Source organism: Notamacropus eugenii, chromosome 1 (genome assembly GCF_028372415.1).
Source record: "Notamacropus eugenii isolate mMacEug1 chromosome 1, mMacEug1.pri_v2, whole genome shotgun sequence".
Lineage (NCBI taxonomy): Eukaryota > Metazoa > Chordata > Mammalia > Diprotodontia > Macropodidae > Notamacropus > Notamacropus eugenii.
Window position 1 is genome coordinate 383,775,940 of NC_092872.1, and position 25,816 is coordinate 383,801,755.

At 39.8% G+C, this 25,816-nt stretch overlaps 1 pseudogene; it reads right to left on the reverse strand.

The window, feature by feature from the left end:
• Positions 1-25,816, reverse strand: part of LOC140517796 (importin subunit alpha-1 pseudogene) — a 53,228-nt pseudogene that overhangs the window by 21,242 nt on the left and 6,170 nt on the right.

Below are 25,816 nucleotides of genomic sequence, written 5' to 3' on the forward strand. Positions count from 1 at the left end.
GACTACCTGCATTTGTGGAGAGTTTTGTCATTTAGAAGTTACCAGTGGAGTCATAGATTCTCTCAGTCTCTGTCTCTCTGTCCGTCTCTCTGTCCGTCTCTCTGTCTCTCTCTGTCTCTGTCTCTGTCTCTGTCTCTCTCTGTCTTTCTCTCTCTCTCTCTCCCTCTCCCTCCCCTGTCCTTCCTCTCCGTCTCTCTTTCTGTCTCTCTCACATCTACCTTCAAACATGTCACATATATGCAAATATAGAACTAAGATTAGGAAAATCTATGTGATCCCTTCCAGCCTCATGATCCTGTGAAATCTCATGTTGGTGTATGTTGATGGAGTCTTCCTGTGTGTTGCCCTCCTTTTTACTGCCCTCCCCCTCTCTTTTAGGTTGGCCTTATCTTGTACTGTAAGGGAAGACATGATGACAAATCCCACGGTGATTTGTCCAGCCTGGGTCATGGAGCAACACAAAGAATGATGCATTACAAGTGCTGCAAATGTTCCTTCCCCGTAATGACATAAATATTAGATTTTGCTGAAAAATGACTTGTGCTCAGTGGAGCCATTAAGAATCCTCACGGAAGCGGGGAAGCCAAATGACCCGCTAACATTCTCTTAATAAAGTGTGGTTTCCACTGACAGCCCCCAGGAAGAAACCTGACTGGACAGAGTCTTGCCCACATATTGATATGCTTATATGGTGGACAAACTCTGGTTTGCTGACTCTGGTTCATGCAGTTTAGACCTTCACGCTCACTGATAGAGGTGAATTGGATTCCTTTTCATTGCTGTGAGCAAAACAGTCCCACGATTCTATAAATTTTTATATTTTTAATCTTAATAAGAGCTCACATACATGTTCTCCCATACATTAAAATTCTCATAGTGTTTGTTTTTATTGCAGCACTTGGAGGTGGATAGTACAAATATCGCTGCCTCACAAATGAGGAAACTGAGGATCTCAGACAAGAAGTGACTTAGCCAAGGTCACAGAGCTAGTAAATAGAAGATTCAGGGCTGTTGTGCTCACTGACCTTGCACCAATTGCCACAATTTCCAGGTCAAAGGAGAGAGGTTGCATAGCTTACCTAGAGTCATGCAGGCAGGAAGTGTCAGAGCTGAAATTTAAACCCAGATCCTCCAACTCCTCTTCCCCCACCTTCTTCTCCCCAAAACAAGCAAACAGAAAAATAGCGTTCTCTTTGGTGCTTTCTCCTCAGCTAGTATTTGTAAGTCTCTTTGAAAAGCAAATCAGGGGACAGAGATAAAGCTATTTTTCCAGCTCTTGAGCTACCAGATCCAGGAGCCAAGGTGCAGAATTGGGAGATGAGGATACTTGTTTCTTGGTTTCCAGTTCTGACTGTTGCAGAATGAATAAGCATAGTATGTCATCTAATCTTTCTGCTTTTCATTTTCTGCATCTCAAAATAACTAATCCTATCAAATTACTTATTTGTTGTTAGCATAACTTAACCTAAACAGCACTCATTGATTAAGCTCCTACTGTATTCAATATCCTGTGCCCAGCATTTCCGGAGCCACAAAGACAAATGAGATCTGGTACCTGCCATCAAAATCTTTGTAATCTAGTGGGGGAGGTGAGACACACACACAGATAAGTGGCTATGGTAGAAATATGCTTCATAGGATCAAGGATTTAGAGCCAGAAGGGACTTTAGGGATCACCCCCAGGCCAACTTTCTGGTTTTACAGATGAGTAAACTCAGGATCATAGTGGTGAGGTAATTTGCCCAATATCACATAAATAGCACTGGAGAACAGACCTCGGTCTAGACAATTATAATAGTCTTCTAGTTGGACTCTCTGCCTCAAGTCTCTTTCCACTCCAGTCCACAACCATTGAATTGATCTTCCTGAAGTGTTGATCTGACTATGGCATCATTCCATTCAATTAATTCCAGGATCAAATATAAAATCCTCTGTTTGACTTTAAAAATCCTTCACAACCTGATCCCTTCCTATCTTTCTAGTATATTTCTTAATACTTTTCTCTTTCCTCATTCTCCTCCACTCTCCAAGTACTCCAAGTGGTGGAGTGACATTGGCCACCTTTCTCTTCCTCACATAAGACACTCCATCTCCTGGCTCCAGGTGTTTTCACTGGCCACCCATTTGTACCTGGAATTCTCTTCTTTCTCCTCTCCTCTTCTTGGCTTCCTTCCAGTCCCAGTTAAAGCTCCACCATCAGCAAGAAGTTGTTTCTGGTCTCTCTTAATGCTAGTGTCTTCTCTCCATGATTACCTTCAGCTTATCCTGTCTGTATCTTTTTTATACATAGTTGTTTGCATGTTGTAGATTGTGAGATCCTCAGGGACAGGGACTGTCTTTTACCTTTCTTTGTATCCCTATTACTTAACACAATGTCTGACATGTTGTAGATGCTTAATAAATGTTTGTTGACTTGGCTAGATTATAGAACTAGATTTAGAGCTGGAAGGAACCTCAGAGGTTATCTAATCCAACCCTCCTATTTTGCAGATGAGTCAACTGAGGCCAAAGAAGTGAAGTGACTTATCTGAGGTCACACTAGTAGTAAGTTATGGATCTGAGATTTAGACTTAGGTCTAGACTGTTGGAACATAAATAAGGGAACATAGGGGCCATATAGGGCAACCCCTCTCCCTCCATTTTAGAGATGAATAAACTGACGCTCAGGAGGGTGTATACAGAGTATATTCATCAGAGGTGGCATTTCTAACTAGGACTTCTAACTCTAAATCCGGTGGTCTTTACATTGCACCACACTGCCTTTTATAAAATAGATGAAATGCTAGAAGTGGGCAGAGGAGTGTTGGTCTGACCTTTGTGCTAGGGAGGTCAGAATAGGCTTCATGAATAATGTCTAGCAAGTGCTTTGAGCTCCTTAAAGAAAGGGCTACAGGAGCAGAGGCTCTTTTATTCTAAGGTGCCTTCTCTTAGGGGGCTCAGAGGCTTGTCTTTTTGCCACTTCCCACCTCTGCAGTGACTATATTGTTCTTACAAATCCATCAACTGCTTTTTAGACCAGGGATGGAAAATGGATTAGCTGATGTCTGTCAGCACTGTGTGAATGATCAAATGTGTCTTACCAAGGCTGGGGGTTGTGGGAGGGTGGAGAATGCACATTTGCAAAGGTAGCAATCCCTTGATGACAGGTCTGCAGCTTGACACAATTGTTCTCCCTCCTTCTTGCTCTGCCTAAGCCCAGACTGCTTTTACTGCTGTGTCCCTTTCATTGGAGGGGTCATCTCTAGTCCTGGAGGAAGACTCACTGGACCCAGATGGCTCCAGAAGTGAGGCTGGTGACCTTGTGCAGTTCTCCCTCACTTAAATTCAATACACTTACAAGTCATGGCATCACCTTCCTGATGTTAAGAAAAAAGGACAAAACAACAAGCAGTCCTTTCTTGACTGAGTGACCTTGGATAAGTCACTTTACTTCTTGGGAATTTCATTCTCTCACCTGTAAAATGAGGAGAATGATACCATCGTACCTTCTTTGTCTATTTAGCAGAGTTCTAGGGAGGATCATAGAAGAAAATAAAGGTTATGAAAAGCCACATCTTTGCATGGTGTTTTTAATGCTTGGGCCCAGGGCCTCTGATGGGTGAGATGTCAAAATGTCTTGCTTGATCTGCTCTCAGGCCCCCTTCTAGCATACAGTAATCATATCAACAAGGTCATTTCTGCAAAGGACACACCAATCTATTGTCTTATGACTGCACTTACCCACTCTGTGACTTTTCTGACAAAAATACCCTTTCTTAGCTACCACTCCCCTATGTGTGCTGTCTTACCCTAGTAGACTATAATGAATCAATCAGCATTTGAAGTGCCTGGTTTGTGCTCAGAAATGGAGATGCAAATACATGAAATGAAACAATTCTTGCTCTCATGAGACTTATATTCTATCAGTGTAGACAACATATACATTTATAAATAAAGATCTATAAAAGTACCAGCGATGTGTGGAATGTTTCATTATACATAAACAGGGTATGTCTTCTTGTCTCTTTAGCTCACATATAAGAAAGACTTGAGTAAACAACAAACCCTGAAAAGAGCTTTCTGTGCAAGCTTCTTGTGGGTGGGCACTATTTTGCTTTTTGTATTTGAAGCCATAGTTTAGAGTAAGCCTTAAATACTTTATAATTCATTCATTCTTTAGGAAGGCATGAAGTCCTCTAGCTATTAGAAGAAGCATCTCTAAGCCTACTCTCTGCCAGAAGATAGTGAAAAAGAATGCTTGGGGACTACCTCAAAGCTATGAAGTCCCTTTCATATTGTACTCTTGCATGACTGACCTATCTGAGTTCCTCCAGCATTCTTTTCTTTAGTTCTGGTGATGATTCCCACAAGGACCCTGGCCAGAGTCTCAGGGGAGATCTGATTGAGCCCGCAAGTCTGGGCCCAGGAAATCTTGTGCCTCTGTCCAACAAATCCCAAGAATCTTGTAATCACACAATCCTGGAACTAGAAGTTTCCTTAGAAATTATCCAATTCAATCTCCCCACTTTATGGAAGATCATAGCGGTAGGTATCTTGTTTAAAGTCATGTCTCCCATTAGTATCAAAGTACCACCTTCCCAGCTGTCTCTCCTTCAAGGGGACACCAGACACGTGTCATCTTGAATTTTCCTTTATCCTTTTGAACAGAATGGAGAGCACATCAGTGACACAATTATTCTGGAGGTCTCTTTTTTGGAACTCTTTGAGCAGAAGTTTCCCTGATCCCCTGGCCTTGCCAGGAATCAGTAAAGGGGTTTCCCCTCCCCCTGCAGACAGATCTTCCATGGTAAGGGTTTCTGCTTATACTTTTGAGTGCTGTTTTCCATTTTTGTTTTAAACTAGAGAGAGTTCAGTGAAAGCTCTTCTCTCCCCTCTCCTACCCTCCCCTTTAGCTGTGGAGTAAAGTAGTTCATGCATTTTAATTAGCAGAGTATTCCACAGCTAAAGAGGGAACATTTGTTTACCTCAGGCAAACTGGAGGAACATCAGACCCGCAGGTAGCATAACTTAGCTCCAGAGAGGCCCTGTCTAAAGCCAGACCTTTAAAATGCTTCATGCACATAGAGAAGGGATATTCAAGCAACTGTCTGGAAGCTGTTGAGCTGAAGATATGTTGGGATTTCATTAGATTTAGGGGATGGGACTGTAGCTGCTCACTTCCTGCATTGCAGTCTCCTTCCTCTTCAAATAGTTTTCTTTCTTGTAGAATGGAAAGAGTCCTGGCCTGGAAGGAGTTTTTTTTTTTTTCCTATCCACTTGTGTAACTTTGAATAGTCCCTTCTCCTCTGCTGGTTTCAGGTTCCTTTACTTTCAAATAATAGGTCTAGACTAGATAGATAATCTCTAATCATTTTTAGCTCTTGACAGTGTCATTGGCTTATGTCAGGTATTGGAGATGCTTTCTTCCTTTGGAGATCAGAAGGGTACAGAGGACACCACAGGACCCCATCAAAGCCTTTTCTCCTCAGGCAGTGCCCCAAGCTCTGGACCTCTCCTAACTTCCTCACTTATCCCTTTTCTCTTTCAGTCAGAACTCTGATCTCTGTTACGCCTAAGATGATCAATTTGTAGCTCAAGTGCTAATGGCTGGTAATGGTTTCAAGTGTCAGAGAGTACTCATGTTCTTTGGAAGATTTTCTCACTCTCTTGGCTCATTGCTCTTACCCAGGAAATGTGGGAAAATATGTGGGTGATATTCCCTGGTTCATCCAATCTCAGACTGATACCCACTTGGGAGCATCCAGTTCATAATATTACAGCAGAAAGTTTTATTAAGAGGAAGAAAACAGACTATTGAGGTACAATAATTTAAGTATTCCCAAAGACGGAAGTAAGTCCTTAGAGGCAGACCTAAATATGAGAGTTTCTTTGATGGCGCATTCCCCATTCCACCGAATCCAATCTTAAACTACTTTCTTCTCCCTGATGAAAGAGAAGTGGAGTAGCTTTCTCTCTTCCTTCTTTTTCTTTCACCCTTCCCTTTCCCACCTTCCTTCTTTTCTTTCCTCTCTCCTCATACTTTCTTCTTCTCCTTCTTCTCCTCTTCCTCTTCTTTCTTCTTCTCCTTCTTCTTCTTCTCCTCCTCCTTCTTCTTCTCCTCCTCTGTCTTCTCCTTCTTCTCCTTTTTCCTCTTCTTCTTCTTCTTCTTCTTCTCCTCCTCCTCCTACTTCCTGTTCTTCTTCTTCTCCTCCTCCTCATTTCTTCTTCTCCTCTTTTTTCTCTCTCTCCTTTCCCTCTCCTCCTCTTTTCTATTTCCATCTCTTTCTTTCTCCCCCATTTAGTAAATTAATAAGTCAAACCCTCTTTCTCTTCACTCTCCCTTTCCCTAACCCTCCTGTTACTCTTCATGGCTCTCTTTCAGTGCTATGGTTCATAGTTTCTCAAGGCAAAAATGAGTCTTTGAGTCTTTAGCGTTTTCTAACCTTTTGGAGCCATCTCCCTGCGTAGGATGAGCACAAAACCTCCAGATTTCTCCTCTCTCAGAGCTCCTCCTCCCATCTCCTCTGCTTCCTCTTGTGCTTGACTGCTTGTCTCAAGTCCAGTTACCAGCCTCATCTGCAGCCATGTGTACCTTTAGGCAGACAACACTCAAATGTGAGGGATCGGAGGAAGGAAGAACATTAACAGAAAACCCAGGATCTACTACAAACATGGTAATGATCCCAGAGAACACTTGCATTTTGTCACAGCATTTAATGTCTTAACTACAGGGTGTAAGGAATGGAATTGTGGGCACCAGGGCAGGTGAGCAGGGAGATATTCTCAGGTGGCAGCAGGGTCTGAGGACATCAGTGCCCCTTAAGTCACATAGTGCCTATTTTGCCCATGGAAGAGACTGGCTCTGATACAAGTGATAGGAAGACTCCCTTTTCGCTCCTCCTTCCTTTTTTCTCCTACCCTGTCTGTTCTGATTCCAGATGAAGGTGCACTACCAACAACAGTTAGCAAACCTCATGGCTCTGTAAGCATCATGATTAAGGGTATCTCCAGTGTGGTGAAGAATACCACCCCTTTTCACCCATCCAGACACCAAGGAAGCAGACTCAGAGATTCCCCACAAGAAATCTTAGGAGTTGGTCTATTTCTTACCCCTGCCTCTCACTGAGTCATATGCTAGGAGGGTATCCCATAGAGTGGTTATAATGATGATATATTTAACATTTATATAGCACTTTAAGATTTGCAAAGCACTTTACATATGTTAACTTATTTGATCCTCATATTAACCCTGTGAGGTAGGTATAATTACTATCCACATTTTATGGATGAGGAAACCAAGGCAGACAGAAGTTAAGTGATTTTCAAACTCACTTCTTCCTGACACCAGGTCCTTTTGTTGTGTAGTCATTTTTTAGTCATGTCTGGCTCTTCATGACCTCATCTGGGATTTTCTTGGCAAAGATACTAGAGTGGCATGCCATTGCCTTTTCCAACTCATTTTCCAAATGAGGAAACTGAGGCAAACAAGGTTAAGTGATTTGCTTAGGGTCATATAACTGGTAACTATCTGATGTCAGATTTAAAATCAGGAAGACTGGTCTTTCTGCCTCCAGGCCCAGCACTCTATCCCATTGTGCCACCTAGCTCCCTGATTCCAAGTCTTATGCTCTATCTAATGCATCACAGAATATAGAATAGAGAAAGTTGAGTCTGTAACATACCTTAGAATATAAAATTCTAGAATCTGAAGAGGGAAGCTTTAGAATAGCGGTGTTAAACAAATAGAAACAGATCCCTGCAGGCAGCATATTGATATAGAAATGAATTGTATTTTTATTTATTTTATCAAGCATTTCCTAATTATATTTTAATCTGGCTCATACTTCACTGGGGAGTTTTGTGAGCCATGAGTTGAACAATCTTTGGAGCATTAAATGTCAAAACTGGAAGAGATGCTAAAATATACCATGTCAGAGTTGAAAGAGACTTCAGAGCATGCAACATAGAGGGTCAGACTTGGTAGAGAGCTTAGAACACAGAATGTCAGAGTGGAAAGGGCCTGACAGATTATTTAGATTTTCTCTCTCTCTCTCTGTTTCTGTCTCTGTCTCTCTCCTGAGGATGTGAATTTTCCTATGGATATATACAGGAATATATGAGTATTGTGGCAGCTAGGTAGCACAGTGGATAGAGTGCCAGGTCTGGAGTTAGGAAGACTTACCTTCATGAGTTCAAATCTGGCCTCAGATACTTACTAGCTGGGTGACCCTGGTCAAGTCATTTAACCCTGTTCTCAGCTTCCTCACCTGGAAAATGCGCTGGAGAAGAAAATATCAAACTACTCCAGTGTCTTTGACAAGAAAACTCCAAATGAGGTCACAAAGAGTTAGACAGGACTGAATACAACTGAATAACAAAAAAATATACAGGAGTGTTGTGAGACTCAAATGAGATGATGGATAAAAAATGCATTTTACCTATAATTGTGAGGTATTTATTATTATAATTAGCCTCCAGTCACCAGGCCTCCAGTCTAGTGAGGACTGCATTCTCTGAGCCTTCTATTTTACTCCTGATGAGCTCAAGCAATGTTTATAAAGCAATACAGGAGTGTGTTGGTAAAAGCTGTAACAACTGGGGTGGGCGTAGAGGTGGGAATATTTGTACACACTTTTAAGTCTATTTTGTATTATTAATACTTTCCTAAGCATTGGCATTCATTAACCCTTTCCTAAGTTTAGACAATCAGTAGAACAATAAGTCAAGGCCTTATTTCTGGCAGTTGCTGGTTTCTTAGTTGTGAAATGCTCATGCTAAAAATTTAACAATCGGCTTTTATGCAGCGATTACAGTTGGCCTCCCCTTCACCTCTTCCCATATCTAATTAGTGGTGAAGCCAGGACTCAAACACAGATCTCCTAAATCCTAGTCCAGGACTCTATCTCCTCTACCACTGTCTGAGTTTTATCCTATTGCTCGTTTTGCTTTGAGATGCTAGTCTAAGGCTCTTTGTGTTCAGAGTTATACTTTGGGAAAGTGCATAAAGGCAAATAGAACATTAAATTGGAAGCTGAATGAATGGTACTTTATTTGCTCACTGACCTTACCCAACCTCACATTGTCTCAACTCCTCTATCTGTAAAAGGGGATAATTGCTTTGCTATTGGTCTCCTGCAATATTATAAGAGGTAATGATTCTAAATTGTCTTAATTGCTGCAGCTTATTGGAAAAGTGTGGATACAAACGTAGGCCTCATCCCTAAAATGAGATGTGAGGCTCAAAGGAGCATACCTTTAGAGCTAGAGGAGACCTTAGGGGTCAAATTAATCTGAACCCTTCATTTTACCTATGAGAAAATTGAAACTTGGAGAAACTAAGTGACTTGCCCAAGGTCATGTAGGTCACAAGTAGCACAGCTGGGATTCAAATCTTCTAGGGTCTCTATTTAAAAGGAAACTAAAAGACATAAGTATACGATGGAAAATAAAGTGACAATAAGCTGTACTCTGCTTTTCTACAAGCCAGATTTAGAGAAAAAAAATGTGGCCTATATTTGGACCAATACAGTATTTGAGCAATATGTATCATTAGTGGTAATTAAAAATTTATTAATAATATTAATAAAGAAAAACAACACTAGCATGATTTTTCCCTTGGCATCATGCCTAAGTACTTCCTCAAGCTTATTTGATTTGCTAATAAAAGTATTCATGGATGGAAAATGGTTTCCCAAGGCATACTCAGTACTGCAGGTGTAAGATCTGTCTTTAAGCAGCTTGGAAAGATTCATTGTACACAATCTACCCTTTCACTCTTTGGCTATTCATGCTAATTCAGGCTGGGTTCAAGCCATCTGTTGGCTCTACTTTTGCACTCATTTAATGTCATGGTTGTGTCCTCATTTCCATATTAAATTACCACAGTTTTCTGAATATGTGTTACTACCATAAGTGCTTCTAAGATTAGATTTTTTTAAAAAAGGAAAAAATATGTAAATATACACTGAAAATGTTACGGATAGGTCATATTTAAATTTTGTAGGAGTAGTTGTGATGGAGAGGGACTATATATATAGTCTATATTCAGACTAATATATTGTATTAGGAATAGGTACATCTCTTTCTAAAGTGTTTTACATTTTATTTAGAAACTATCAATTCCTTCCTCAAAATGTAAGAGAGGATGGAGGAGTCTAGAGGGAACAAGAATTTAATAAGCACCTACTGTGTGCCAGGCATTGTATTAAGTGCTTTACAAATATTTTCTTATTTGATCCTCATACAATCCTGGGAGATAGATACTATTATTATCCCCATTTTACAGTTGAGGAAATTAAGATATGCTTCGAGCTTGCAGATGAGGAAAGAGAGACCTTAAATGATCTGGGGGAGACCATTTAGATACTTTGAAGAATCTGTGACCTCATTAATCTAGGTACTTCCTCACAAGTAGTTCAGTTTTCCATGTTTTTCTCCTCCTGTGTGATTGGCATCTATGTACTTCCACTGCATTTTTTAACATTCCATGAGAAGCACTTGGGTTGTCTATCACTTCCCACCAAGACTGACCCATCTCCTTGTCTAGTCATATGCATCTCTTGATGGTATTTTTCTTTTATGCCTCTTCTTTTATTCAAGTGGTTGTTACATAGACTATTTGTGCCTGAACTGTGGTAGAACCTTCTGAGCTCATACTGACTTTTTCAGCCAATGGTGTACATCGCTGACAGTGATGCCACTTTGGTCCTCTTCAAGTGTGAAAGACAACAGTTATATTGGTAATATGTTACAGCCTGCTTAGAACCATCATGGATTTTTAAATGTCTTGTCTTGAATAAAGTAGGTGCTCAATAAATTTTTGATTATTTGATTTGTTGGATAATAAAACCATTTAGACTGTTACCTTTTCTGCTTTAATAGTCTTGACCACACAGAGTCATTATACCTGGATTTCATGGTGACACTCAGGGATTCCTGATCATTACTCCTTCTCCCTCAACTTTTAGAGCTGGATAGGATCTTCAAATATAGACAGCAGAGGTAGAATAGATTATGAAACATGTGAATTGGAGGAAACTTTAAAGCACAGAATGCTTGGCTTGGAAGTAACCTTAGAATATACAATGTCAGAGGTGAAAAGGACCTTATAATGTAGACTAGAATATGTTAGAACTAACCTCAATTGAGCAAGGAGGAAGTTGAAACCTAGAGAAATTAAATGACTTACCTAAGATCCTTACAGATGTAAGCTGACCTTACAGATCAATTTGTTCAGCTCTTTTCCCCTACGGAAAAGGAAGCTGAGGAATTCTGTTTTTCCAATGACCCTGCATGTCTTTCCCACTTATGGAAAGTCAGTTAAATGGTTCTTTGCACCATCAGATTTTAGAACATGCATGGCTTTTATATATTCTCAGCAGGGCCAAGTACATTATTGCTGCCCAGTCAATCTCCACTTCACAATCCAACCCCAAGTCATTTTGGAACCCAGAGCATGAATGAACATTTTGTCTAAGGAATGCTTTTTTTCTTTCTGCCAATGCAAGAGGAAAAAGTCATCTTTAGTTATTACTTCCAATTTTTTTTTGAAGTGTGCCTGTGTGTGTTTGAATGATTTTCCTTTAGGTTTACTGCATTTCACGTGTGCTTAGCAGGTCTGAAATGTTAACAGAAGAACCAGAAATAACATTGATGTTGCCAGGGCCCGCCTGTGTATACAGGCTCTAATGGCTTCTTGTTTTCTCATGAACATCTCTGAGAACAACAGAAGGAAACAGGAGTGATGGTAATTCTCTGTTTATTCCACTTATCAGTAAGTAACACACTTGTTGCTAATAAATGTGGATGACAAAGGAGCAATTTTTCGATGCTGCTTTTGCCTGCGGAGGTGTTTTGCCACGTTGCTAAGCTACAGCCATTGCAGGGTTTTACTTGGGGGAGCAGAAGTTATTTTAAAACGTCTAATGAACATATTACTAGAAACCCCCCTAGCCATTTGGCAAGGATTCACAGCATACCCAGGGATGGGATGGAATTATGAATGGGCCACAGAGTTTCCCCAGGCAAAATTCCAATAGCACATAAGACATTCTAATCACTTTGTCTAATCATGCAGAAGGGTAAATCAACAACAACAAAAAAAGAGAATGTCTTCAATATAACATAAGTTGAAATGATTAACAACGAGGTTGCCACCTGCCATATTGAAAATTTGATGAACTGTGGGGGGGGATTTCATTTATTTTTAGAAGGAAACAATGAATATTGAGGTTACTTTGGCGGTGCTATTGGGGGGGTAGAAAAGTCAGTAAGTCAAGTCAACAAGCAAGGAGGATACTAACATAAGTATGAGCATGATTTTGAAAATTACAAACAAAAGCTTTCTTCCTTTGAGACAAGCAATCAACAAAGTACTTGGTACAGTCTCAAAACACTACAAGCTGGGATACTACTGGCTTTACCACTAACTAGTTCTGTCATTTTAACTTAAAGTCATTTCATCTCTCTGAGAGTTACACTATTTTCTCTGTATAAGCAGCAGGTGATCTAAGCGTACTCAGACAGGTTGAACTGTCAATCATTCACTGACCAGTTCTTAGCACAATGCCTGGAACTGGAACAAAGTAGACACATAATAGATGTTTACTGATTGATTGATTGATCCAGTGAACTTAATGATCATACTTGTACAACTAGTTTCTCCTCCATTTGTGTAGGCAGAGTTTCCCCAACAGTTCATTCTTCTTTGGGAACATGGATTCTTTTTCAATCAACTCACTCCCTCTCCTTTTGTGCAGCAGGGTTTCCTTTTCAAAGTCTGTAGAGGCAAATGGAATCTGCCAAGATAATGGAAAAATAAAGGAAAAATGTCCTTGCTCTACTCCCTTCACAACCTGCTATTCATACTGATTCTCAATTTTATTTGTAGAGTCATCTGAATTCCATATTCATTGACTTGTACCGTCCAATATTGGTCTTTCCCCTTTGTCTGATTGTTATAAATTAATTCAGTCCAAAGATTTCATCTCTCTAGAATAAGGACTCTCTCCCTTTTTCTTTATTTCTCTTTTTCTCCCTCCCCCAACACCCCTGCCTTAGTATTTCTGCTGGCCAACATAGTTTTGTGGTGGGTAAGTGATATCTAAATTGAAAATAATAGATAAGGAACAAACAAGTGTGCCTAGATAGATAACCAGAAGAATCATAATTAGTTTTCCTAGGAAGTGGAAGAGGTCCCAATCAATGGTCACCTCTCACTTCCCTGTAGCTGTGGAGCCTTTCCATTGCTATTCTCACCATATTGATATTGGAGCATAGGAACTGTCCAAGCCCTCTGAAAAGTTCTCATGGCTTCTCTCTTAGCAACTTCCTTCTTCCAAGCTTGTGCGCATACATATCTTCTTTCTACTTGCTTGACTATTCTATCTTTTCCCACAAATCTTTCCCCCCCACAAAGGTAAGGAAGTGAGCTAGCTTAGGAACCAAAACCTCGGTTGGTCCAGTGCTCAGACACCTAACCCAAGTTTCTATACCTCCAAAGGGAGGCTACATTTGTGAAATGGGGGATTTGGACTACATTATCACTGAAATTTTTTACACAATGACTCAATAAATCCTTATTGATGGATAAGACAGCACAGAATAGGATGCTAGTTGTGTGGCATAGGCAAAAAATGTGAAAGGAGTTAGAATCAGAGTCATCAGGGAGAGTTCCAGGGCAAAGTTATCTTTGAAGGATGGGTACAATGTGGATCTGTGAAGACAACTATGGGTAGTGCCCGCTTAGTGGAATGTGGCACATCCTCTCGCCACCATTCAGGACTTACTTAGGTTCATTATTTTGCATTCTTTCATTTCATCATAGGAAGCCATTGACTTACAATGTTAAGACTGACGTACAAAGCTAAAATACTAAAATGGAACTTTAAAAGAATGCAGTCAGATTTCTTTCTTAGCTTAAAAGAGGATAGTCTATGAAAATTTAAATGAGCACATTATTGAGAAACTAGTCCATGGGAACTCCCATTAAGAAGATGGAGAACTAGCAATATTTGAAAAACCACCATAGAGTCATTGGTGGTTTAAAATTCATTCATTTGAAGGTGACCGGAGCCCTGAAGGAGCACACTCACTAGCTAAGTGAATGATGGGCAGGCAGGGGCTTGGTGAGAATACCCCCGTCAAGAAACTATAACCTATTAAAGCAGAAAGGGATCTTAAAGATCATGCCCTTTTGATGGCATTCCCATTTGTTTTTTCTAGCAGATTTCTCCTTTTATTATCCCCCACTCTGTATCTATAAACTCCATCTCTGCTGCCTGCAAACATATCCATATCTCTCCATCCTTAAAATGGATCCAGTTATCCCTACTTTCTTATATCTTTCATCAGCTAAACTTCTCAAGGAAGCCAGAAATTTGCTCTTCTCACTCTTCTCTTAACTTTCCACAGTTTGCCTTCCTACCTCATCCTTTGACTGAAAAGCCACTGCTCAAAAGTTACCAGTGATTTCTTGATTCACAAATCTATACACCTTTTCTCAAACCTCATCGTTCTTGACTTTTCTGTAGTATGTGTCACTGCTGATCATCTTCTGCTCCTGGATATTCTTTCTTCTCTAGGTTTTGGAACACTGCTCTCTCCTGGCTCTCCCTCTCCTAAAGTATTCCTTATCAGTTCTGTTTGTTGAATCTTCATCCATGAAGATTCCATCCATCCATCCATCCATCATTAACAATGGATAAGCCTATGCTGGGCCTGTTTCCCAGGGCAATCACTTGATGACTTTTTTAAAATAGTATTTTATTTTTTTCCAATTACATGTAAAGACAAATTTTAACACTCATTTTAAAATAAAATTTTGAGTTTCAAATTTTATCTCTGCCTTTGTCCCCTTCCTCTCCTTAAGATGGTAAGCAATTTGGCATAGGTTATATATGCAATCATGTAAAACATGTTTCCATATTAGTCATGTTGTGAAAGAAGAAACAGAACAAAAGGGAAAAAAAGCATGAGAAAAATAAACCAATAGTATGGTTTGACCTGCATTCAGAATCCATCACTTCTTTCTCTGGATGTGGATGGAATTGTTCATCATGAATCTTTTGGAATTGTCTTGGATCGCTGTATTGCTTAGAAGAGCTAGGTCAGTCATAGTTGATCATCGCACAATGTTGCTATTGCTGTGCACAATGTTCTCCTGGTTCTGCTCACTTCACTTTGCATCAGTTCATGTAAATCTTTCCAGGTTTTTCTGAAATCTGCCTGCTCATCATGTCTTATAGCACAATAGTATTCCATTATATTCCTATGCTGCAACAACTTGTTCAGCCATTTCCTGGTTGATTTTCATACTTTCAATTTCCAATTCTTTGCTACCACAAAAAAAGCTGCTATAAATATTTTTGTATCTGCTGGTCCTTTTCCCTTTTTTATGATCTCTTTGGGATACTGACCTAGTAATGGTGTTGCTGGATATGCTCAGTTTGATTACCCTTTCAGTATAGTTCCAAATTGATCTCCAGAATGGTTGGATCAGTTCACAACTCCACCAATAGTGCATTATTGTCTCAACTGCCCCATATATGTTCCAACATTTATCATTTTCCTTTTCTGTCATATTAACCAATATGATAGATGTGAGTGGCATCTCAGAGTTGCTTTAATTTGCATTTCTCTAATCAATAGTGTTTTAGAGCATTTTTAATATGACTGTAGATTGTTTTGATTTCTTCATCTGAAAACTGCCTATTCATATCCATTGACCATTCCCCAATGGGGCAATGACTTGTATTCTTGCAAATTTGACTTAGTTCTTTCCGTATTTGAGAAATGAGGCCTTTATCAGAAATACTTCCTGTAAGAATTGTTTCCCAGTTTTCTGCTTTCCTTCTAATCTTGGTTGCATTGGTTTTGTTTGAATCATTTGACAATCTAATCAATTTTCATGGATTCAATTATCATCCTGATGCAAATGATTACTGGATCTATACATGCAGTCATCTTGGTCTGCCTTCTGAACAATAGCTTTGCGTTATCAGCTATCTTTTGGACATTTTGAACTGGATGTCTCATCTTAAATTCAACGTGTCTAAAACAGAACTTGTTATGTTTTTCGCCAAAGGTTTCCGTATTCTAAATTTTCCTATTACTTTCAAGGGCACCACCAACATCTCAGTCACCTAGTCTCTTGACCTAAGTTTCATCTTTAATTCCTCTTTTTCACCTATCTTACATATCCAGTCAGCAGAGAAATCTTGTCATTTCTCTCTTGACATCTTATATATATGTTCCTTTCTCTCTACTCATGTAGCCACCTCTTTAGTTCAGGGCCTCATCATAGCTAACCTGGACTACTGAAATAGTCTTCTGGTTGTTTTCCCTACTTCATGTCTCTCCCTACTCCAATCCAAACTCTACTCAGTTGACAAAGTGATTTTCCTTAAGTCTGACCATGTCACCTCACTACTCAATAAACTCACTTTAGTGGTGCCCTATTATCCCTAGGATTACCTATAAACTATTCTGTTTGACTTTTAATGTTCTTCGCAATCTGCTCCTTTCTCCCCTTTCCATTCTTCTTATATTTTATTCTGATCCACAATGGCCACAAAGGTGGCTGAAACAGGTGCTGTGGAATGCTCAGAGCTTGGTCAGACATTGAAGACACCAAGGTCATCCACTGCATCCCACACCATTGCCAGTTGTCTCTACTTTTGTCCTGCCATTGAACTTGGTGACTGGAAGAGCGAGGAAGGCTGATGATATTGTGCAGCTCTGCCTCGCTTAAATACCGTTCACAAGCAAGACAAAACATCATCCTGCGATATCATTGGTCCTCTTCGAAAACGAAGGACAAACGAAAACAAAACAACATTTTACTGTTGAGCTACTTGTTGTTTCTCGCACATGACTCTCTCTCTCTAGTCTCTGTGACTTTGAGCTGGCTATTCCCCATGCCTAGGATGCTCAGCTGTTGTCTCTCAGTTTCCCTAAATTCCTTCAAACCTCAGCTCAATTCTCATCTTCTGTAGAATGCTTTTTCTAGTCCCTGTAGTTGCTCGTGCTTTCTCTTCCAAGTCTACTTTCCATCTTTGTTGTGCATATCTTGTAAGTACCTAGTTATTTACATTTCCTCTAATTAAAATGTGAGTTTTTATCCTTTGCTATATCCCTAGAATCTGGTTCATAGTAAACATTGAGTGAATGGTTGCTGACTTATCTACCTGAGCACTATAGTCCCTCTCATTTAAAAGATGAGGATACTAAGAGAAGCCCATTACATAGGGGAAAGAGTGATGGCTTTGAATTGCAGCACTGTTACTTAATACCTGTGTACTTTTTGACACATCACTTCTATCTCCAAGTTTCTATTTCTAAGAGACTTCTATCTCTCAGTTTCCTCCTCTATACAATGAGGGGGCTGCACTTGATCATTCAACAATGGACATTCCTTAAGTGCCTACTATGTGCCAGGCATTGTACTAGACACTGGAGAGAGAAAAAATACAAAAATGAAATAGTGTCTGCCCTCAAGGACCTTACATTATATAGGGATGGAGTAGGAAGTAGGGAGAGGGGGTATGTGTGTGCTAGAAGATTTTTTTTTTCCTCCTTCAATGTAAGGAAGAGGTGGGAGGTAGGAGAAAATAAATGTGATTAATTAAAAAAATAAAATTTAATTTTAAACAAATTAAATACCAGGTCATTTTGAGTGGAGACACTAGCAGCTGGGAGGAAGAGTAACCTCTGAGGTCTCTTCCAGCTCAAAGTTCATGACCCTACCTAAAGCTTTGTGAGCACTGAGGCTCAGAGGGTGCCCTGCATACTCATGAATACTAGGATGTCATAGAGCTAAGCCTTGAGTACAAGTCTAAGGATTCCTCAGTCTATTACTTTTTCCTCATGGACATCCTGTGGAGAAACAACCTGGAGGTCGCATGTCTTAGTTCTAAGAGTCTATTGTCCAGTCTAATACAGTGAACACAGTTTTGTGTTGGATTTTTATTGAGATGCTTGCTCTCAGTATCTTTTGGTTCCCGGTGTTGTCAGGGCACTGACCTCTTCAGAGCACAATAGCTCTCTCATCTCACCTGAACGTGGGGAGTTGTGTTGTGTCTCCTATCTGAAGGGGAGGAAGTCCCCACTCTGGTGAACTTGAGAGGTGATTTTCAAAATTTATTTATACAGGTCCTGGCCTTCCCAGAGAGTACTTGCCAAAGGCCCTCTGAGGAGCTCTGGTGCTTTATGAATAAATCAGGGGCCTGAGTCAAACTCTGGATAGCCAAGGGCTGGGAAAGAAGCAGACTTCCTAAGCTTTGTGTTAATGTCCTGTTTTCTTTGGGAGGAGAGTGTGGCAGAATAAAAATAATGGTGAGATAAGTCACAGGGATGCTCTAGGGTGGGAGGGCTCTGGGTCACCTACTTAATTTCCAGGATGTGATGTGGAGGATTAGCTCTGAAGACCAGTACAGCAGGAGTCAGCCCTGCCTTAGTGCCTCCGTTCTCCGTTCAGGCAAACCAGCTGTGGCTGACTGACTCCTCCCCACAGGTTAGAAGTCAGAGTCAATGGCCTGCTTTGTTAAGGGCTTTTGACAGCAGCCCCAGTTTTGTTAGGCTGAGAAAATACAGAGGCTTTCTCGAGAGGAGCTGGTTAAAGAAGGGCTGCTTTCTGAGGAATTAATTGGAATTTCTCAAATATTCCCCGACTTCTACATAAACACACTGTCCATTTTCAGAAGATTACTCTTAATTGGAGAAGGGGGTAGACACGGAGGGCACCTCTGATAACTAATTGATTAATTCTCTAAGATGAGCAGATGGAGGTAAGGTGAGGATCTTGATTTTACCCAGAGGGCTGGGGGGCAGAAAACTCAACTGTGAACAGAGGCATCGGTGAGATGGAAATATAAAGATTTAAGCTAATTCTAGTGAACTTGACAGTGTTTGGATTTAGTTTTCTGAGGCTCTTAATTTTCATTGAACTCCCTTCTTTTTTTCAGTTCTGAGTTCTTTCTTGTCCCTCTTTACAGATCCTTTCATGAAAATAATCTTTTGTAGCATTTGTTCACCCCCATTTTGTATGTTTCTGGTCATCCAGTTTCCAGGAGCTGTGAGCTATTTTTCCAGCAGTTCTAGTAAGAGTTTTGTCATTCTGTACTGCCTCTCCATCCTCCTCCACACAGTTTTTTTTCTCCTTAGGCCATTGTTCTAAGTGTCCTCAATCTGGGATGTGAAGGTACAGCTACTTGGCTGATTGAGTTGCACTCAGGAATTCAATCAACTGCTTCTGAAGCTTAGCAAGTATTATAGCTCAGCTAGTTTTTCTATAGGACTTTGCAATTTACAAAGCGCTTTCCTTTCAACAACATTGTCAGTGCAAGTAGTATTGGCCTGATTTTTCAGATTAGAGGCACTGGGGTGTCATAGCTAGAGATGTGGTCTTTTGAAACCAAGAAGATTGGGAGTTCCGTCCTGCCTCTGAGGGGTACTGGTTGTGTGACCTTGGATAAACCAGTTAAAGTCTTGGCACTCTATGTAACTCTGTAAGACTGTAAATTGGAAAAAAAAGGTACTATCTTGCATTGGTAGAGTTTCCTTATAGAGAGTGCCTATGCCAATTTAATCACAAGTCTAATACCTATCACTGATCTGTTTTACAGATAAAGAACCTGAGGCTCATAGAGAGGTGGGATTCAAGATCACATATGTAGCAAGTAGCAGAATTTAAAGTCAGGTGTTCAGACTTGCTTATAAATCAGTGCTGGTCCTACTGCATTATATTTATCTTCTCTGGCTTACTCTACAAACCCAAATAAGCTCAAGAGAAAGGAGAGGAAATGCACTATATTCAGAAGAACCAGATTTAGGGGCTCCCCTAAAGACTCCCCATTGAGAGGAGGGTTTGGATGTAAGAGATGTTGTGGAAGTAAAATCAGTAGAAACTGGCAGTGGCTTGGACATTGGGTGGAGGGAGAAGTCAGAATTAGTGACAAGTTTGAAAGAACAATGTTGTCATCCATAGAAATAGGCAAATAGGAAGGTGGTTCGATGAGTTCAGTGTTGGCCATGTGAGTTTGAGTTTTCTCTCATCATTTATTCCCTTAGCACTTGTGGTTCAATTCCTACCTTTTGTCACTTGTTTCAATGTTCCCTTGAATTGTCCTCCATGTTTTCATATTTACTGATGATACGTTAAAGAGAAATATGGTATATAATATATAGAAAATGTCAGTGAATTGGATGCCTGAAACCTCAGTTCTGCTCTGCCTCTAACACATTAGCTTTGTGACCTTAGTTAAATCTTTATCTCTTTCTTGTCCTCAATTTATGTGTCCTAAGGTCTCTTTCATTTCTCCAATATTATGATTTTATGATACTACTCTGAAGTTTTGTGTTCCTGACAGGACTCTAAGCTCCATGAGGGCAGCACTTAGCACAGGGGTTGATCTCTAGGAGGAATGCGATATGTCTTAATGGAAATAAGTTTCCATAGAGAGATTCTGCCAAGATGATCCCAAATGCTGAATTAAGGTTTTATGATAATAGCACTTATGTAGTTCTCTTCATATCTTGACTCTTCTACCCTTTACTTCTTCCTAACAGCAATGCTGTACTTACATTCTTGTGGTTTTTAAAAACAATGTTCAAATTCCTCTTAATGGCATAATCTAAATAAGCAGAAGTTAGAAGTAAGAATAGAATTATAGAATTTTTAATGCCAGAAGGGAACTTAGAACAAAGAACTCCAGGGCTGAAAGCGACCTTAGAACATAAGAACATGGGAGGGACTTCAGGACCCAGAATGTTAGAGTTAAAAGGGACCTTGGAAAATATCTAGTTCAACTTTCTCATTTGACAAAAGAGGAAACTGAAACCCAGGGGGGGTCTCATATTGAGTTACTGTCAGAGAGGCGTCTATAGTCCATGTCTCCTGGTTCCTGAATTCCAGTGTTCTTTCTGTTAAATCCTAAACATTGCAAACATATGATGGTAGTTGACATTGTTCCATTTAAAGAAAAATAGGATTGATGATTGAAATTAGCATTCAGAGGTCCTGGCATCTGTTCCCTTAAAACTGAGCATATTTTCAATGTCATAAAACATTTGATATTGGGTTACTGAATGAAAATGAAAAAGAATTAGGAATGTAATGTGTTAGCTAATATCTCCTTAATCACAGGAAGCAGAATTCCTTAATTTAAACTCCTGATTATACATGTTGGAGCAGACAGAGTCATTATGATGTCATTAGCCTAAGTTGTAATGTGCAGTTATTATTCTGGTGTGCCATACATAGTCCAGGGCCTTCACTTCTTACTTATGTGAACGAATCTTTTTCTCATTGGCAGTACTGAGGTGAAAAAGGAGTGATGGGAAATAGAAACAAAAGGCCACAGAGTCTGCTGGAAGGGAGCATGATGTGGTGAAAAGAACACAGGATGTGGTGTCATAGGATCTGAGTTTAAATCTCATCTCTGATTCTATCTGTGTGAATTAAGGAAAAGTCATTGAACCTCCCCTGGATTCAATATTCTGGACTGTTATTGTTACTGTTGTTGGACCTTTGTACTCCAAGAGGACTAATGACATCACAGGGTGATATCTTGACTTGCCTGTGAATTGGATTTAAGTGAGGTAGAGCTGCACAAAGTCAGCTCCTTAGCTCTCTCTCCTCCAGAGTTCAGTGGCAAGATAAAGGTCAAGATTGGTAATGGCCCAGCATCCAGTGGATGACCTTGACTTTTCTAAATTAAAGTCTTTTGGGGAGAGGTAGATTCAATGGTTCCTGGGGCCTTTATGGCTCCAAATGATCCCATGATGACTTCAAGTTTCTCTGAAAAGAGCTGCTAATCCAGGCAATAACCATGTTAGTCCTGGTGTTCATAAATTGTCATTCAATGTTTCCACTCTGGCTTTTGACTTTGCACTAGAAAGTTATTGGCACTCAACTGGCCCACTGAGCTGCTCTGGAGATGCTAAGCTAGGTACCTTTGGGGCTGTATTAACTCTTTATATGCAGTGGTAGCTAGGTGGCACAGCAGATAGAGTACTAGGCCTGGAGTCAGGATCTCATCTCTCTGAGTTCAAATATGGCCTCAGACACTAACCATGTGACCCTGGGCAAGTCATTTAACCTTGTTTGCCTCAATTTCTTCATCTGTAAAATGAACTGGAAGAGAAATGACAAATTACTCCAGTAAAAAACCCCAAGCAGAGTCACAGGGAGACAGAAATGACTGAACAATGGTAACTGTGAAATATTTTAAATAAATATTTTATTGATATTTTTTTCTTATCATTGTGACTTTCCAAGTACCACTAAGCACTGGGAGATTGTCTTTAGTTTATCCTATCTTTCTCTTGTTTCTATGTAGTTTGCATGTTGTCTTCCTGTTAGATTGTGAGCTCCTTGAGTCAGTGACTGTTTTTCTTTTAGTTTTTCTTTGTATCCCCATTATCAGCACAATATTTGGTACATAGTAGGTGCTTAATAAAGGCTGTTGACTTGACTTAAGTAAAATGAACCAACTGATTTGCATATTTTTATAGTTTCCCACTTCTCAACCAAGAAGACAGAGACATAATTCACTGTTAAAACTGGCTACTATATTGGTGAGAATTCTCATGTCTTTCCATGCTATTTTCCTTTGATCAATATATGGATTGTTCTGCTGATCTGCTTACTTTGCTCTGCTTCAGTTTATTTACATCTTTTCAAGTTTCTCTGAATTCTTAATATTTGTCATTTCTTATGGCATGATAATACTTCTTTATATTAGCATACCACAATTTGCTCAACCTTTCTGTACTTGATTGACGATCATTTTCCATCTTGTTCTATGACATTAATTTTTTCACTGATTCCTAACCTTGGCTCTCTCTATTCCACCCAGGTTACTGGTGGTTAGTTAATGGGATGAGACATTGGATAAGTGACTTAATCTCTTTGAGTCACAGGACTTCAGATTTAGAGTTGGAAGGAAACTTAGGGGCCTTCTAGTCCCCTCCCCCACTAATTTTATAGGTGAAGAAACTAGGACTCAGAGAGATTAGAAAATTTGCCCCCGGTCTCTCAGGTAGTAAGTGACAGAGTGGTACTTAAACTTAGGATCTCTGACTCTAAATTTAACATGCGTTCTACTGTATCATGTAGTATAATAACTCTTGTACTATATATCTCACAAGGCAGCTATAACCTTAAAGCACTATATCAGCGTGACTTACTATTGTGTCTACAATTCATTTTAATTTAAAATATCAAAAAATAGCAAAAATGGTTGCAGACATTATGTCATTTGATCCTCACAATAGCCCTATAAGGTGTTTAGAGCAAGATTCTCTTCCCTCAGATGAAGGAATTGAGACTTTGGAGACAGCATAAAGTCAAGAACATTTGTTTGGGATTTAGTAGTGTGGCCCCATTGTGCTCCTAACTTCTGGCTCCAAGAGAGTCATCATGGCCCTTACTCCTCTGAGACTGAGATCTCAATCTATTCTCTGGGATGAGAATGATAATGTTATAGCCCTATTCTGCTTGGCCTTGGCCCCTGCTGTTCAATAGAAAGAGATCTACTCTAAGCACTTCCTTGTGGATTGACTTTATGATCTTATTTGGGAAAGATGATATTCTGGTTTTTCCTTAAAATCACTATCATCAATCAATCTTATACTCTTTTGACATGTTCCTGGAAGTAGTTGTTTGGGGAGATGGGCTATCCTGCTCTGCCATCTTGACTAGACTTCCTCTCTCTGTCTTGTCTTCATTCTCCTTTCCTTGAAGCTCTGGATGTCTTTCTTCATTCCCTCATTAATGCACCTTTTCTCCTTGGTTCTCTATCTGATACTGCCTGCTAGGAGCACGTGATTCTCTTTAGTGGCCACAGGGAGGTACTGGCTTCTCTCCAGTTCTACCAGCAGCCTGGTGTCTCTGTGTATGTCATCCTCTTCTGTACTACTTCTGTACCTCCACATGTGCTTGACTCTTCCTTTCATTGATGTGATCCTATGACAAGTCGAAAGTACAAAGTCACTGGTAACCTTACATAGAACTGGAGGAGGTCACTACTCTTGTAGTGTGATTCTGTTTCTTTCTTTTCTTTTTCACCCAGGTTGGAAGTACAGTAGCCTCTCATTGTTCTGATCACATTACTTAGCCACATGGAGACTTTGATCTGTTTTATTTCTGACCTGGGCCAGTTTATTCCTCCTTAGGCAGCCTGACAACCCTTTGCTCCTGGGTGCTTACCATATTAATGCTAGATTTTGTGTGAACACCTGCTCTGCTCTAGCTCTGTTGTAGCTCAGAACTCCTAAGTTCAAGTGATCCACCAGCCTCAGCTTCCCCAGTCACAGGGATTACAGATTTACACCACCCTATCTAGTTTGTGTGATTTCATCATATGAGTAGTGTACTTTGATATGCTCTGTGGTGCCAGAAATATCTTTCATGGGAGACAAAACCTTTGATTAAATAGTTGAAAATCAGGCTGAAAGTTCAAACAACTTATAAGTACTAACATATCAGAGCAGTAAGGTACTTTGGAGCATGGAATGTCAGAGCTGAAAGGCACCTCAGAGACAATCTTGTTCAAACCTCTCATTTTACATGTGAGTTGAAGTTCAGAGAGGGAGAACAAAGTGACACACTGAGTCTATTATATAACGGACTCTAAGCTCCAAGAGGGCAGGGGCCATTTCTTTGACTTTTTTTACCCAGCCTCCTACAGTTTTTTGAAAATAAATAAATGATCAACAAATGTTTATTGAATTGAACTGAGATAAGACACAATGACATGTTCACTCTTAGGTGCAATTGACTTACAGCAGACATTTTCTTTATAATAGAATTTGAAAGGTGAAAGTTAAAGGGAAATATGAGGATAGTGACTGCTTGAAGTAGCAGACAATGGAAATCTCATACAATTCAATTCACCAATACCCTGTGCTGGGCACTGGAGATATAATGATAAAAGCTGGCACAGAGATTGAAGGACTTCTGTTCTACTAGGGGTTATATGATACATACATACATACATACGTACGTACATACATACATATATATATATTTATACACACACACACAAGTATGGTAGATAGTAGGATGCAATGAAGACAAGAATGGATCCACACAAACTTGTTTAGAAAATTTTGAGGAGAGAGAAAACACTTTCAGTTTGAGGATGAGGGAAGGCTTCATTAAGAAGGTAGTATTTGACCTTAGCCTTGAAGAAAGTAAAGTGCTTAAGTGGGAGAGATAATAAATCATATTTATTTCACAATTTAAGGTCCTCAAAGGGCTTCCCTTGCCACAATTCTTGATACCTTCTGGTCTTCCTGTCTCTTTAGTATCTCATTTACATGGAGACCAAAACAATCTTACTCAGGTACACTTTTGACACTTTCCTGCTCAAAAGTTTTCAGTAGTTCTCCACTGCTTTATGATTAAAAAACCCAACTTTTTAATCCAGATATTTAAGAATATTACAAATATTAAATGTGAGCATTATTGTCCCTATTTTAAAGTTGAGGAAATTGAGTCTGGGAGAAGTTAACTCAAGATCACACATCTAAAAAGTATCTGAGAAAGGGTTCAGACATGTCACCAGACCTAGCTCTCATTCTACTACATCACATTTTATTTAATAAGCTTCTTATTCACTTTTCTCTAAACTCATCTTTCTATTTCCTCCCTCTACATAGTTTTACAAGCCATTTCCAGTGCCTGGGAGTACTTTTTCTTTGCCTAATTAGAGAAGCAGTATGGTTAATTGGGTAGTTCAGTGGATAGTACACCAGGCCTGGAGTCAGGAAGTTCTGAGTTGAAATCCAGCCTCAGACACTTGCTAGCTAACGTGACCCTGAGCAAGTTATTGAG